General features: G+C 47.3%; 1 protein-coding gene across 5 annotated transcripts in view; it reads left to right on the plus strand.

Annotated features, from left to right (window-relative positions):
• EPHB2 (EPH receptor B2) overlaps nt 1–16,127 on the plus strand; it is a 776,297-nt gene that overhangs the window by 735,123 nt on the left and 25,047 nt on the right. The window lies entirely within an intron of this gene.

The raw sequence follows: 16,127 nt of genomic DNA on the forward strand, positions 1-16,127 counted from the left end.
GTTCCCCCCTTTGATGACATCCGTCATCACACCATTACATTTCTCTTCTTTAGAACTGATTTAAACCGCGCTAGTCATAACTTTGCCATGTCGAACTCCCTCTAGTTTCTTAAGACTCTCATATTGCTGCTCCTGGAGCTTCGCCATCCTTTTCTCGTTTGCCTTAAGAGCCCTCTCAACCTTGCCTCCTTGATACCACTTCCATGCCTTCACGCATCCCCACAAACAAATCACGCAAACCACAGCAATGATAATTGGCTTCAACACTGATCCCAGAAATCCTCTTCCCAAATTCGCAAACCAAGTTCCCACTCTTCCAAATCCTAATCCAATCTTCTCCCACACATTCTCCTCCGTCAAATCCATAATCTCCTTGTGAATAGTCGTGATGTTATCTATGTACTTCCCTATCTCCTTCGTGTTGTCTGGAATATATGTGCAGCATTCCTGAACCTTCAATAATTTGCAGACTCCGCCCTCTTTGGCTAATAATACGTCTAAAGCAAGGCGATTCTGCATAACCATATTCCGTATCGACAACATCTCTCCAGCCACCAACAACAAAGATCTCGCCGTGTTCATAGACAACTCATCAACCACAGTCGCCAACCTCCTGATCTTCACATCATTCAACACCACACCCATACTAGGTATCATTGCTCCGTATATGTCCCCAATCACTGCACCAGCGTTCGTAGCCCTACGTTTCCTAGACTGTCGCTTCGTCTCTAACAACTCCAAGTCCTCGGTGTGATAGATCTTCGGGAATATAATGGCCAAATAGCATATGCCATACCAATTCGCAGGTAGCCTGACATAAGCATTCTTCCCACATACATAATATACTGTCGGAATTACCTCTACTGGACCTACCATAAAATTCTTAGCAGAAGCTTCCACTGTGAAAGTCTGAGAACAAGTGCTATGTCCTACTGCGACCTTATCCGTATCGGATTGAGGCCGCCCAATACACAAATTCCCTCTCTGTACCTCATCTAACGCTATTGGTCCATAACTTCCCTTGGATCTGTGAGCCCTCTCCTCGTCTGTCCAATCTACTGGGCTATCTCCGGTGTGTCGTGTCTGGGTCAACCGTCTGTATCTGTCCTCTACCTGGTCTATGAATTTCTTCTCTATCTCAGATAACGCACATGTCAGGTTATTCCTGTGAGCATGCGCCGTATCCAACTTCATAGTCGGTCTAAAATACTTCAGGAGTCTGTCCTCTTTCTTATTAGAATCATATTTGTTCAAATGCTTGATTGCTGGAACTTCAGGAAGTACCGTATCAAAATTTGAAAAGAAATACTCGAACTGTCTCCTGTCATAAAATAGACTGAGTAATAAACTACAAGAAATCCCATAAGTCAATGGGAGATGATGATACTTGATACCCTCATCCACTGAAGCAGGCAACTGCATACACACATAGCAATCCTTCACATCCATCGCATCAACATACTCATACAGCAACCTTGCATACGCATTAAGCTTGAAATCACCCTTGGACAAATCCATGTGGAGTCTGCGATCATCCCTCATCTTCGATATTTCCTGTTCTCTAATGCTGACACCACTCTGCCCTGGGGTAATAGGTGTGGGTGCTCCCTGAACCTTCCCCTCTTGCCTGTGAGCCACCATGTATGAACTTATCACTACCGCAAATATGGTGACTATCACAACTCCTACCAATGTGCCTATTATCAATTTAGCCCTACGATGTGGGTTTGCAGGATCTGCCATCTTCGGAATGTACTCAGTGTCCAATACAGTCTCTGAAAGGGTATGTCTCTTTCTCATCAGTGTCTCTTTCATGAACTTTAGGCAAACCTCCCTAACTTTTCTTCGTTCTACAACGGAAAAATCCCTAATTTTGTTCTTCTTCCGCTCGGATCTAGGTTATCTTCTTCTCTGCTTGCAACCTTCTCAAATCAATCTAACATAAGCGCTGGTCCCAACAGCTCCAAGACTCCCTGCAATATTTCGAGCTTAAGAATGATCAGTTCTTGTGGATCTGGCACAGTCGTGAACGTCGGGAACTCCAAATTGTCCAAGATCATACCTCGAATGACACTTAGGAATGGCGGACTCGGAATATGAATCGTCAAAATTCCTTCGATCTCCAATCCCGGAACCTTCAGCAACACTTCCACCCTCTGGAGCGGGACACTGTTGACCAATGTCATCGACCTCAACCTTCCCGTGCTCGGTAATCCTGGCATCAGTCACTTGATATGCCCACTCGGGTGAAGCGTACTTCCGACTTGGCACTCTTGTTCTCTTTGATCTTCTCACACCTTGAGGATTCTCCTCATCCCCTGATTCTTCTTCTGGTTCTTCCGAAACTGGTGCAAGGTCTGTGTCCGGAGCCAACCTCAGGTTTACCCGGTTCTGTCTTGCGGGCCAAACCCTTTCTGCTTCGGTGGCACCTCCGGTCTTCTCCCCGATACCCTGTGCACTGACTTCCTCTTCCTCGCCCGAACTCGATTCTGTACTACCCACTGCACCTCTTGCTATTTCGCCGGTTTCTGGGTCAGTACTTCTTTCACGTCCTTCCTCAACTCGATTCAGTGCACCATCAGCCGCTTCAGCAACCCTTACAGCTTGACTGGCCCTCTCAGGAGGCTCTGTCGGCTCACTGGGATCCTTGTTCTCGAGAGGGGCTGTATCTTCCAAGGGTGCTGGAACTCTACGGGTATGAGAAGCATGCACCCAGTTCGGTAAACCTCCACACTTGACAGCGGTGTTCGTGACAAGGATCACTTGGAAAGGGCCGCGCCACCTAGCATCCAAACAACTCTTCCTCACGTGCTTTCGGACTAGGACCCAATCGCCTGGGTCCAAGTCGTGGCACCGGTCACTCGCAGCTGGAACCGTTGCTGTCTGCACCTGCTGAGACACAGAACGGACCACGTCAGCAAGGCCTTTACAATAGTCCAGGATCATATCATCAGTGATATTTATCAGAGCAGTAGCAGGTATTGCAGGCAAACGCATCGCTCTTCCCATGAGGATTTCATGGGGCGACAACCCAGTCCTTCTATCAGGCACACTTCGGAGGCTCATAAGGACCAAAGGTAATGCATCAGGCCATTTCAGAGACGTAGACGAACACACTTTCGCCATCCGAGCCTTCAGAGTTCCATTCACCTGCTCCACTATCCCTGAAGCTTCTGGTCTATAGCTACAGTGTAACTTCTGGTCTATATTCAAAGCAGCACAAAGCAACTTCATAACTTCGCTGTGGAAATGAGTTCCTCTGTCCGATTCAAAGGACGTCGGGAACCCGTACCTTGGAATGAGTTCTCTCAATAATAGTTTCGCTACTGTGAGTGTGTCACACCTGCGTGTAGGGTATGCCTCCACCCACCTGGAAAAGACACATACTATCACTAATATGTACCTCAACCCATTACACTTCGGCATTTCGACAAAATCCAACTGCATCCTATTGAAAGGTCCCCCTGACCTCCCTATGTGGCTCAACGTCACAGCAGTTCTTTTCCCTACATTCATCTGTTGACAAGTGATACACCTCTGGCACACAGTTTCAGCCACTGCACGAAACTTCGGGTTGTACCAAGTCTGACGAAACACTCTCATCATGGCATCCCTACCAAGATGTACAGCACCATGTATCAACCTCGCCATGGGATTCAACAAACTTTCCGGCAACACTGCTCGTCCATCATTCGAAACCCATATATCCACATCTCCCTTCTCACATCCAGCTCGTATCCAACTGTCACGTTCCTGATCCGAGACCCCTTCCTGAAGCTGTTTCAGTTCCTCCCATGAGTCGGCCATTGCTAACATCTGACCATACACCACTTCCTCCCCAGTTTCCTCGACGTGGGTCTCAGTGAAGTTGCATCCCTGTTCTGCACAAAATCGGGCTACTTCATCAGCATAGTTATTTCCCAACGAGACGAAATCATTCCCCTTTGTGTGTGCAGCGCATTTAACAACAGCAATTTCATCAGGACCTTGCAATGCTTTTAACAGTTTCCGCACATGATCACCATTTCTTATAGGAGAACCTGAAGACGTCATAAACCCTCTCTGGGACCATAGCTGTCCGAAGTCATGAACCACACCAAACCCATACTGGCTGTCCGTGTAAATAGTTACACGGATCTTGTCGGCTGCCAAACAGGCACGAGTCAAGGCAATGAGCTCAGCCACCTGCGCGGAGTGTACTCCTTCTAAACAAGCGGCTTCAACCACACCCGTGATGGTGCATACAGCAAATGCTGCTCTCAATCGACCGACACTGTCTCTTAAACATGAACCGTCCACAAAGAAAATCTCATCTGACTCTGGGAGCGGTTCATCGACAATGTCAGGTCTCGGTTTGGTGCATAGTTCCGTAACGTCGAGACAATCATGGTCCTCACAATCTTCATTATCATCTATAATTGGAACAGGTAACAATGTAGCAGGATTTAAAACAGCACACCTCTTCAGTGTCACATTATCGGCTGCAAGGATAACTTGCTCATAACGAGTCAGCCTATTATTCGTGAGGTGCTGTGTTTTAGTCCTGTAAATGCGACAATATCCCAGCAGGATATACTGAAATTATTTAAAAAGGTATGTACAAGACATTACAAGGAAAAAGAGAGGAAACTCAAAGTTATTTTTTCAAAAGCGCCAATCGGCGTCATATATTTTTTGGATAGATCAACAGAGCACAACAAGGTATAAAATACTCTGGCAACCCTAGTGAAAAAGTGTACAAAGTGCTCGTGTAAGTGAAACAACGGCGCTAGTGACAACGTGAAAAAAACACAACAACAGCCGGCGCATGAAGGCAATATGTACAATACAAGGTCCATATAACAATTTGCTGGATAGTAAGATTGGTAATTTTCTTTTTCAAATGAACCAAGTTTGTGTGCGCCAAGAGCGTTTAGGCTGGTGGGTAATGGTCAACGGCGTTTCGATCCTGCCAATTTAAGGATCATCATCAGGACCTGGGTTGCTTAATTTGGGAGTGCTCTTGTGCAAGGGGAGAGGGCTGAGTGTTCCGCAATAGGTGAATAATTAAGTGGAGGGCACGGGGAGGAGGTCTCCCTCATGAAGCGAAGCAAATAGGAACTTCGCAGGAAAAGCAACCGATGTAGGGGGAGGACCAGGCAGCAGCCCAAGGTTGAATGGAGCCGCAGTCAAGGCTCTGGTCGCGTATATAAATAGCGATCCACAGCACAACAGGAGTAAATCCAGAGCAGGAGGGAGGACTAGAGGAGCCAATTACATGTGCACCAACTAGGTCGATTAGTGACGACACCTTGGGCTGCTGCCTGGTCCTCCCCCTACATCGGTTGCTTTTCCTGCGAAGTTCCTATTTGCTTCGCTTCATGAGGGAGACCTCCTCCCCGTGCCCTCCACTTAATTATTCACCTATTGCGGAACACTCAGCCCTCTCCCCTTGCACAAGAGCACTCCCAAATTAAGCAACCCAGGTCCTGATGATGATCCTTAAATTGGCAGGATCGAAACGCCGTTGACCATTACCCACCAGCCTAAACGCTCTTGGCGCACACAAACTTGGTTCATTTGAAAAAGAAAATTACCAATCTTACTATCCAGCAAATTGTTATATGGACCTTGTATTGTACATATTGCCTTCATGCGCCGGCTGTTGTTGTGTTTTTTTCACGTTGTCACTAGCGCCGTTGTTTCACTTACACGAGCACTTTGTACACTTTTTCACTAGGGTTGCCAGAGTATTTTATACCTTGTTGTGCTCTGTTGATCTATCCAAAAAATATATGACGCCGATTGGCGCTTTTGAAAAAATAACTTTGAGTTTCCTCTCTTTTTCCTTGTAATGTCTTGTACATACCTTTTTAAATAATTTCAGTATATCCTGCTGGGATATTGTCGCATTTACAAGTATTTACCCAATCTCAGTTGGGTCTATGGGTATAACTCCTGTGATTATTCTACAGTGTTTTAGTCCTGGTCATCAACAATTCAACAGAATGTGGCACATGTACAGTAAGAGGATGACCCATCACAATGCTCTCACATCTCTCGATGCTGACACCTGTTGCCGCAACGGATCTGAGACATCCGGGCAACGCAGAAGCTACTGGATCTAAAGTAGCTGAGAAATAAGCAACTGGTCTACGGACACCTCCATGATTCTGGGTTAACACTGCTAATGCGCAACCTTCTCTTTCGCAGCAGAACAATGCAAATGCCTTGTTGTAATCCGGCATTCCCAACGCAGGAGCGCTACATAAGGCTTCTCTCAGCCTCAGAAATGATTTCAAACAGTCGTCGTCCCATGGTACCGGATCACTTACATCCTTTCGCGTCAGCCGCTGTAAAGGCTTCGCTTCAAAAGAAAAGTTTGGGATCCACTGGCGGCAATAACCCACCATTCCCAAAAACATTCTAACTTCCCTCTGCGTCGAGGGAACTGGCATTCTCAGAATCGCATCAATGCGATCTGGAGACACCTTCCTTTTACCCTTTTCAATTCTGTGCCCCAAATACTGTACCTCAGGTAAACAGTATTGCAGCTTGGTTGGAGACACCTTGTGACCGTTCTCTCCCAGGAAATTCAACAACGCAATGGTATCGACCCTGCAAGCGTCTTCTGTCTCTGACGCAACAAGCAGGTCGTCAATGTATTGCACCAAAACAGAGTTTTTCGGCAACACAAGACCTTCAAGATTCTTCTTTAAGAGCTGATTAAAAATTGACGGGCTCTCCGTATACCCCTGTGGGATACGACACCACGTTAATATACGATTCCCTAGCCTAAATGCAAAAAGAAATCTACTCTCTTCGTGTAGGGGAATCGAAAAGAATGCCTGACACAAGTCAATCACTGTGAACCATCCAGCTTCGCATGGGATCTGGAACAGTATCACAGATGGATTCGGTACCACTGGACAACATGGAACAACTATGTCGTTTATTTTCCGCAGATCTTGCACTATTCTGAACTTCCCACTTGGTTTCTGCAATCCCATAATGGGTGAGTTACATGGACTACCCATGATCTCCACCAGTATTCCCTGCCTAATCATAGACTCAATCACAGGTTTGATCCCTGCAATTGTTTCAGGCGACAGTTTATACTGGGGTGTTCTCGGGAATTCTGCATTCGGTTTAACCTGTATTTTCACTGGTTCCACTCCCCTGACTAAACCGATCTCCTCTCCGCTTAAATCCCACACGTCAGACGACACTGACTCCCTCAAATCCTGTGGAAGCTCCTCCATTGTCAAAGCCGGGTACATTTCCACGCACACCCGCTGATTTGCAACCTTAAAGGTCGCGTCATCATCCCTCGTCTGTACCTCTACTCCTTTCGGGGTACAGTAGATTGTGCAATTGAGCTTACACAATAAATCTCTTCCCAACAGACAAACAGGACTAGAATCGCACACCACGAACTGATGTCGATCCCTAAAGTTTCCTATCCTGACTGGAATCGGTTCCGTTAAGGGGCTCACTAGCCTCTTATTCGCCACTCCGACCACTTGGATGCATTCCCCCGAAAGGGCTACCCCCGGAATTACTGCTGATCTTATAGTTGACCTGGTAGCCCCCGTATCTACCAAAAAGGTAGTCGGGCGTCCGTCGAGTTCTGCTTCCACAAAGGGTCCTCTCTGATCTACCTCTAGAATAGCCCTAAGTAGGCAATCATCATCCTGACCTAAACTTAGCTGCGCCAGCAAATCTGCATCCCTCTCCTCTCCTACTTCGAACATGGGCATCTGCAGATAAGTCCGAGCTCCCTGCTGTATGTTCTGCATCCTGGGTGGCTGGGGAACCTGCGAGACGCCGGTCCCCCCTTGCATCATTCTCGGTACAGTCACCGTCTGTACCTGTTCTGCCCCAGGGACCTGGCCCATTCCTCCCTCCATCTGCGGCTGATTATAGGGGTTCAAGGGACACTCGCGCCTCCAATGTCCCACCTGGTGACACTGGTGACAAGCTGTCGTCTTCTTCAAGATTGCTACATCTATGCCTGTCCTAGGGTCAACGGGCCTCGGCCTTCCCTGACCCTGCGCGTTCTGATTCCCTGTCTGATAGTTTCCCTGTCTCCGCCCCACCGGACCCCCATTCGGCGGTCCCTGAGCAGCTTGCATCTGAATGAGCAATAAGTTATCCTTCATCTTCTTGTGCTTGGACTCAATCTCATCCGTGCAGTACCTGGCGTACCGCAAGATCTCATCTACAGGCTTATTCTGCCAACAGATCAAATGCTGCTGTATCATAAGACTGACCTCGGGCTTCAAACCCAGCACGAACTTAGACACAAACTGTCCCATGTCCTTCGTTTCCAGCTCATCTAAACCACTGTACTGCTTAAAAGCCTTCAAAAGTCTCTCATAAAATTCATGTACTGTCTCCTTTGGCTCCTGCACTGTCCTGTCTATCTTCACCCAATCGATGTCTTGGGGTGAAACCTTCGATTTCAACCAGGTAATTACCTTATCGTACAGCCTCATTACCACGGGCGACGGACCATTTGTAACTATGTTCCTATCAGGCTCATAGTCCGGCCAATCAACAGCAATTTTACATGCGTTCCACAGATCTCCCGGAACCACGATATCGAATAAGGTGTTCAGATCTATCCACAACACCTTCGAAATCTTAACGAAACGCTCAACTTGCTTGTACCACTCTGCAGGCTTCTCCCTGAGCCTGGGAAAATCATTCGTAAATGATGCCAAGTCCCCCCTGCTCCATGGTACATGCACATATCCTCCATTCGCCACCTCTCTCAAGGGAAGGATCTTTACCTCCTGCAAATCTCCTTCAGAGCTCCCTCCTTTCGCTCCTCTAGAATTCTTTTTCCTAGCCCATTTCTCTTGCCATTTGTCAAGCATCAGCCATATTCTCATAGCTACAATCAGTTCCCTAGTATGTGACCTTAGACCAACAACTCTTTTCTCTTCCAATTCCCGCTCGGTACAATGCATCCTATGGTTCCCTTGTAATGCTCTAGTCTTGGATAGATCCACCCCATATTCTCTAGCCAAACCCGCCAGTTTCTCATGTGCCACTCGTGCTTTCCGAGTCACATCTTTTGCTACAAAAAGCAACTCATCTGGAGTATATGTCACTACTCTCTCAAGAGGTAGATTCCCATATATTATTTCATCCGCCTCTGCTTTAAGTCTTACTACATCTATCATTCCTGCCTTCAAGGCTCCTTTCAACACCTGACAACTTGCTCCACGTCCCTCATCATACTCGCATTCCGGTTCCTGCTCTCTCCTTTCTTCTGGTAGTTCTATGGGAGCAGAATGGCTCGTAAAGGCAACTGGGGTTGTCCCCGCTCGGCCCATATTCCAGCTCATTTGCTTCTTTGGCGGTACCCATGACCCTGAATCTAATCTCGACTCCATCAGAGTCCTCGGCCTCACCGGTCTCTCGTCCTCTTCGCCCCTAGATGTGTCCGACACCGCTGCTAATGGTGTACTCCATTGTACAGGGCTTGGAGGTCGGGCCGTTGCCCCTTCCAACTCACTTTCCCCGCTTTCTCTCCTCGTTCTTTCTGCCACTCGTTCTGACCTCTCTCTTTCCTCTGATTCCGGACTGTATATCGACACAATCGGTCCAATGGTGACCGGTACCCTCAAGGCATCCGGTAACCTCATCTCTCTTCCAATCCTTCCACTGGTCTCCGACTGACCCTGTGAACTCGCTGTTTCAAACGAAACCAACCCTTCCACTCGGGTCTCAGGCTGGATTGTTACCCTCCTAGAGTCTCCCCTCTCACCCCACCTATCATCCTCTTCATCTGGATTATAAGGGGGTGGTCTCTCGTCTAGCAATCTTTGCAGTACCCCATCATCAGAATCACTATCTTCCTCTTTCTGTGCTTTCCCATGCCTTATCCCAGTCTCCTCCATTAGCGCGGGATACAATTTCGCTTCCTCAATTGTCTGCACTCTCCATCTTTTCTCCGCTGCGTCCCACTTGGCATCCTGAAATGCCCTAATCGACTTCCTCATTCTCTCCTGACTTCTTCCCTTTTCCTTATCATGCGCTGCTCTAATCCACGCATGTAATGCTTCAAACTGTGCTGGTCTTGGCAAGGGTTTTAAGGACCCCATCACCGTCTTCAGTTGGTACAGCACCGCTAATCTAAATGAGCCGTACCTCGGGAAAGCTAATTCCCCTTCACCTTGTGTAACCTTGTGCCAGTTCTCGATCCAAACTATAGTATGTAACCCCACATTCTGTGCCATGTAATGTGCCGGGGTATCCTCGGGAGGGGCTTCTTCTCCCCCACGAACCACCACATGCTTATCGCCTCTACACAACTCTCGCAAAGCCCTAAGGCACTTCATAATGAGCAAATTCGATCTCGCGCTCTATTTACTTCTTGTTCTCGAATCCTCCAATAACAGCGCGACTCACACCAACCGGCCTATCACAGCGCGACACCCTCTGACGTCACCTTCCTTCGTCCGCAGCAGTTCCCTTCTCCAGACTCGTTTCCCGCTTACTCACGTCCCATTCACACACTGAAATAACCAATTAAGTTACTTCTCTGGCTGTCCGTCCACAGCCTCTCGACCTTGTTGACCTCAATTGGCGCCCGTCTGCCCCCGTCCGGCCAGACAGATCGCCTCTGATAGGTTACTAACACTCCGATCTGCACACCACAACCCACGACCAGCGTTAAGTTGCCATACACACACGCATTCGCTCCCCCTATCTCGGTCCAGGTGATCGATGGTACCTCACGATCTCCTTTGGGTGGTCAACAAAATCTATCTCAGGTGTCTTCTACACCACAATTCCCGGGCTGCGCGCGCTCACAACCTGATCTCACAATCACACGACATACACAACAACTCCGCAAGACATCACACAACAAATCAACACCGCAATCTACAACATCTCATTTTCATACTCACTCCTGGAACTGCTGCTTTCGGCCGTGCTGCTACTCGCCGTCGATGCTCATCTGCTGCCGTCTGCTGCTCGCCATCTGATGATTCAGCATCACTTATCGTCTCTTGGGCCTCAAGGGTCACTTATCCTTATCTAATCTTCCCTCGCTATCAGTAAGAAACCATCCTCGTTTGCTACCAACTGCTCCGGCCCATTTGGGTATCTCGCAATTATCTACTGGAACCCACTCTGGTCAGATGGACCTTTTTACTTGCCCAATAGCGTGGAGGGAAAAACACAATTATCAAAATTACTGTCCGCAATTTGCCATAATCAAGGACTCGAGACTTAATCTCTTGGCTCTCGGGTTTTTATTATCAGCATGAAGATTTGCAGATACAGAGTCCTCAATACGAGGCACAACAAGTACATAGGCACTAACACAAAAGCTACTCTACGGAGAATCCGCATACGGCTAAAAATAACTAAGAGTACAATCTCTAAAAGCATGAGGTAGAACACCACCAAGCAAATGTCGATACTAGGGACACTGAACCATACCATCTCTGTCCCTACTCTGCACTAGATGACATCCCTACTTAGCAATCCCTTGAGACCCTCATCGAATAAAAGGTGTCAGAGTGAAACTTCATAAGAAGACTTCACTTAGAGAGCTGGTCTAAGTTGCCCCCTCTATCTCTTCGCCTAGCCTTCCTCTGCTCAGGGCTGCTCTGAACTGCCTCCACCCTCGGGGCGCTGTCCCTAATACAGAACCCCAAATCCCAGAACACGCCCTTTGCGCCTCCTCTTCTCCGGGGTCGTCTTTCAGTAAATTTCCACAGAGCGCTGTCCAGTTCCATCGTCCATCGCTTGGCCTTGAGTCCCAGACGCCATCCGCACTAGGAGTTACGATTGGCACATTCCAATACACTCCCATGTCTGGCTTTTACTACATAAGTCAATTTGTGAACAAAGAGCTTCTCTACTAACGAGCAACTGTCCTTGCACCTGGGGTGAGATCATGCAAAGCAGACATTCTTCACATCTTTTAAGTTGCAATTTACTACAGCCTAAAACCTCTACTGGAATAAATCCTTTTTGGCCTATTGCCCTTGGCTAACATAAGAAAATACCAGGCCTTTCGCCTCAACGATATATGCGAATTCTGGCCACTACTTCGGTTACACAAGCAGGTTTCAATCACAGTATTGACATTTACGTCTTTCTTTCATGTGTGGTCAAGCTAAACAAACTACAGACACGAAGTCTAGGGTGCACATTTCTAACACCACATTACATTTCACATAAACTAAACTCTATACATTTCTCCAATACGTTTACAATGGGCTTGTACATAGCTAGCACTTCTATGGAAATCGATATAGGTTATACAATTCATAATACATTGCACACAAAATACCTGAGCACACATATGATTATATGCGGGTGCCGACTAACAGTGAGTATAATGCACCCCTACAATTTTCAAACTTTTAAGCGCTACATCACAATCCTTGCTGATAGCGTCTGGTAAAATAGCTCAGCAAGTTGAGCGCTTGCTGCTGAATATATAAAGTGTTCAAGATAGAATGGGGAGTTTCTCAGATAGGGCTCACAGCCTGAGCAATTACTAGTGTCAACGTGAACTCTAAGAGTTCAGAGTTCTGTGGAGCGTGTAAATGAACAGCTGCTGGGCTGGTGACGTCGGGCCTAGATAAGCCTGCCCTTTCACCACACCGGTCAAGGACTTGGTATCTGACTAGTCACCTGAGCAGTCACCTGAGCAGCGTGAAGAGAAGTGCGACAAGCCTTGCGACAATGCTGCACCTTGAGATGAACAACACCACCGGTACTAACAGGGGGCACCATACATTGGAACAAAACAGTGTTTGGAAAATATGGATGAGAAAAATCAACAAAATATGGAAATGTGCACATTCCATAGTTCTTAGAAAGTTAAATAACTTCTTGCACAGGGCATCAAGATGATAGTATGATAGACTTAGGGCCTGATTACGATGTCAGTGGATCCGACACCGATGGCGTCGGACCCACTGACATCTGACATTGCGGTCGGCCCGTCGCATTATGATGTGGTGGGTGGAGGCATTGAAAAGGCTGTCAGAAAGTGTCTTTGAGGGCCCCTAGCAGGGCCCCTTTTACCTATGGCCTGCAGCTATGGGGCCAGGGGGGGAAATCCCTGAACCGTGTGCTGCCACACAGTACACGTATGTTTACAAACATCCATTTGTCAATGGAAGCTTGTGCTGCAGGCTTTTTTTTTGCCCGCCTCACAAGCTGCCTTTGACAAATGGTTGTTTGTGACGTCACGTCATAATACTGCAATCGGAACCGCCGACCTCAGGTTGGGCGGTTTGGAACCGCCCGATATCGCAATGAGGCCCATAGTGTCATAGAAGGCAAAAGAATGTGAGGTGCGGCAGACACTGTATCACGATTTTTCGAATGCAAAATGGCGTCTTGATCCCACATCTCCTGATGAGAGCACCAATTTCAATAGGACTCTTTCTGACCAGTGGTACATTAGCCCACTGGTGAGTGGCAATATCACAACAGACCTGTGTTGCTAACATTTTAACTGAAAAGCCTTAAGGGAGATGTTCTTCGCACTTCGAGACACTGCCTTGCATGTCTGCCTTACAGAGCAGTTCTTGTGAATAAATCTTCCAGGTCAGTGGTGCTGCGTATGATACTCCCTGTGACATATGCAACGAGACAAGGAGTGTAATAATGATAAATAATGCAGCATGGAGCTACTGCTGCCCGTTCCGTGTGAAGATGCTGTCACATTTTAAGTAAGAAAAAAAGTGCGCTTTTCTGAACGTGAGAAAAATTTACATTTTCAAGGGTACAGCGAGTACTACAGCGAGCAGCAAGATGGACAATGACAGCTGGCAGTATAGGTTTGGACTGTCCTGATTTCCTGAGGGTATTACTCCCTCAGTTTGTCGCTGTTTTTTTCCAGCTGTTCAGGTTTTTCCATGATAATTTATTCATTTTACTGGAATTTTGAAGCACCCACTAACTTCTAATAATTTCTCTTAACAAGTCCTTAAAAAACCTTTTCGAGAGTTGTGACACCTGACACAGCCCAACACGCCACTACGTATTTTTATTTTTGAGATGCAAAATACGTTAATGATTTGTCAACAAAATCTAGAAGCAGGTGTTTAGCTTCAATTGGTGCAGAAGGTGCAGTGGCGCCGGGGCCCATGGGCCCGAGAGGCCCCTGACCCCTGATTATTTATTTTGTAATTGCAACAGCCGCAGGGGGGGGGGCTCCTACCACTTGGCCCAATGACTTATCCTATTTTCGTGCTAGAGACCTTGAGATTTTTAACATTCATGAAAGAAATAAACGATTTTTGTTTAGTATGAAAGGAAATAATTTGCTTTGTTTGGGGTTTAATTAAAAAAAAATTGTGCCGCCCCAATGTAAGTAGAACACATGGAAGATTCCCGAACGTACTCAGTGCTCGCGCACACGCTGCAGACAGGAAGCGTGCAGTGACGGGTTTCGTGCAGAGCCGGAGAGGCCGTGTTTTGATTGACTGTTGAAGTGAAAGTGATTTATGATGAAGGGTGGTGGGTCACTTCACAAGGAAGCTTCTGGAATTGCTGCCAGGCCGCGTACATAGTGAACCGTCTCTGGCAAGGAAATGAACGGTGCAGGGTCATTCACTTTGTACAGATTTCACATTCATTCCCATAAGAGGAGGTCGAACTCACGCCAGCGCCTTAATGCAAGAAAAATGAGAGGGCCCCCTCTGCAAAAATTGGTGAGGCACCCTTACAAATTCCCACAACCTGAGGTCTCTAACTGGCCAACTGCCAGCTCTGTGCATTCAGACAGGTCGTCTCACAGAAAGAAAGGGTCTTGTACTGAATATCCTGTCCCTTCATTTTGGGGTGTTCCCATACCACAGAGGTATCTGGGGCCGGCATTGCACCTCTGAAGTATCTACAACAGACGTTGCATTGATCTAGACCGCTTTATGCCTAATTTGCAGTGGTCAAGTTCGTTGTCAAAGCAAGTAACTGATAAGGACCTCTTATTTCCGCTCTTCACCTGTGGAGTGCTGATCATTTGTAAATAGTAGTCAGTATTTGAACATTTGCAATGCCAGCTCCCACAGAAACACCCAGCCTCAAGTCTCTACTCTACAAGTGTTAGGTTTTCCCATCAACCCTACATTTCAAAGTCATTTGTTTCATCTGCAAACAAAACATTCTGCAGGTTTTTAAGTGCAGTTTGTGGTCATTGATAACTCTTTCTGCACTTATGATCTCCACCTGGATCAACAAATGCGCCAGCGAAGTCGCCTCACTGAAACCAGCGAAAACCAACAAATCCTCAAGACAAGCCAGATTGTACACCCCGGAGCTCAGACCTACCAAGCGCAACTGCTACCGCCTCTGAAAGCGATGGCACACCATCAAGGACCCCTGGAACAGAAGCACACGCAAAGCAGCCCTCAGAAATTACCACCTGCACATCAGGGAAGCCAAGAGAGCTGCCATCACCGTCCGCATCAACACCGCGGCCAACCACACGAAGGAACTCTTCAAAATTGTCAAGGAATGCTCCAACCCAACAGCCACAGAGAACGCCATTCACCCCTCCCAAGAATTCCCATGAATTCTGCGACACACACTCAGAGTACTTTCACAGCAAGATTGCCACCATCTACAACAGCTTTGACCCTAACCCACAACCCTCAGCCATGACAACCTCAACCAACCTACGAACACCAGCAGAATAATAACAACCTGGTCTCCGTTTACCACCCAAGCCACCACAGCTATAATGTTGTATAGCCATTATGAGGCGCTCAACGACCCCTGCCCCCACCTCACAACCAACCTAATCAGCATGGAACTCACGAGCATCCTCAACACCTCCATCTCCACAGCACCTTCCCAGACATATGGAAACACGTGGAGTTCGGACCCCTCCTAAAGAAGCCTTCTTCCCACACCAGTGACCTCAAAAACTTACGCTCAATCTCCCTGCTCCCCTACCCAGCCAAAGTTCTTGAGAAAGCCATCAATGAATGGCTCACCGAATACCTGGAACAAAATCACCTACTCAACGTCTTACAATCAGGTTTCCGCGCCAAACACAGCACTGAAACCACACTGATTACTGCCACAGATTACATCAGAACTCTCCTCGATCGCGGAGAAATCATAGCTTGATCCTCTTTGACCTCTCCGCTGCTTTC

The sequence above is a fragment of the Triturus cristatus genome, chromosome 1_2, assembly GCF_964204655.1.
Source record: "Triturus cristatus chromosome 1_2, aTriCri1.1, whole genome shotgun sequence".
NCBI lineage: Eukaryota > Metazoa > Chordata > Amphibia > Caudata > Salamandridae > Triturus > Triturus cristatus.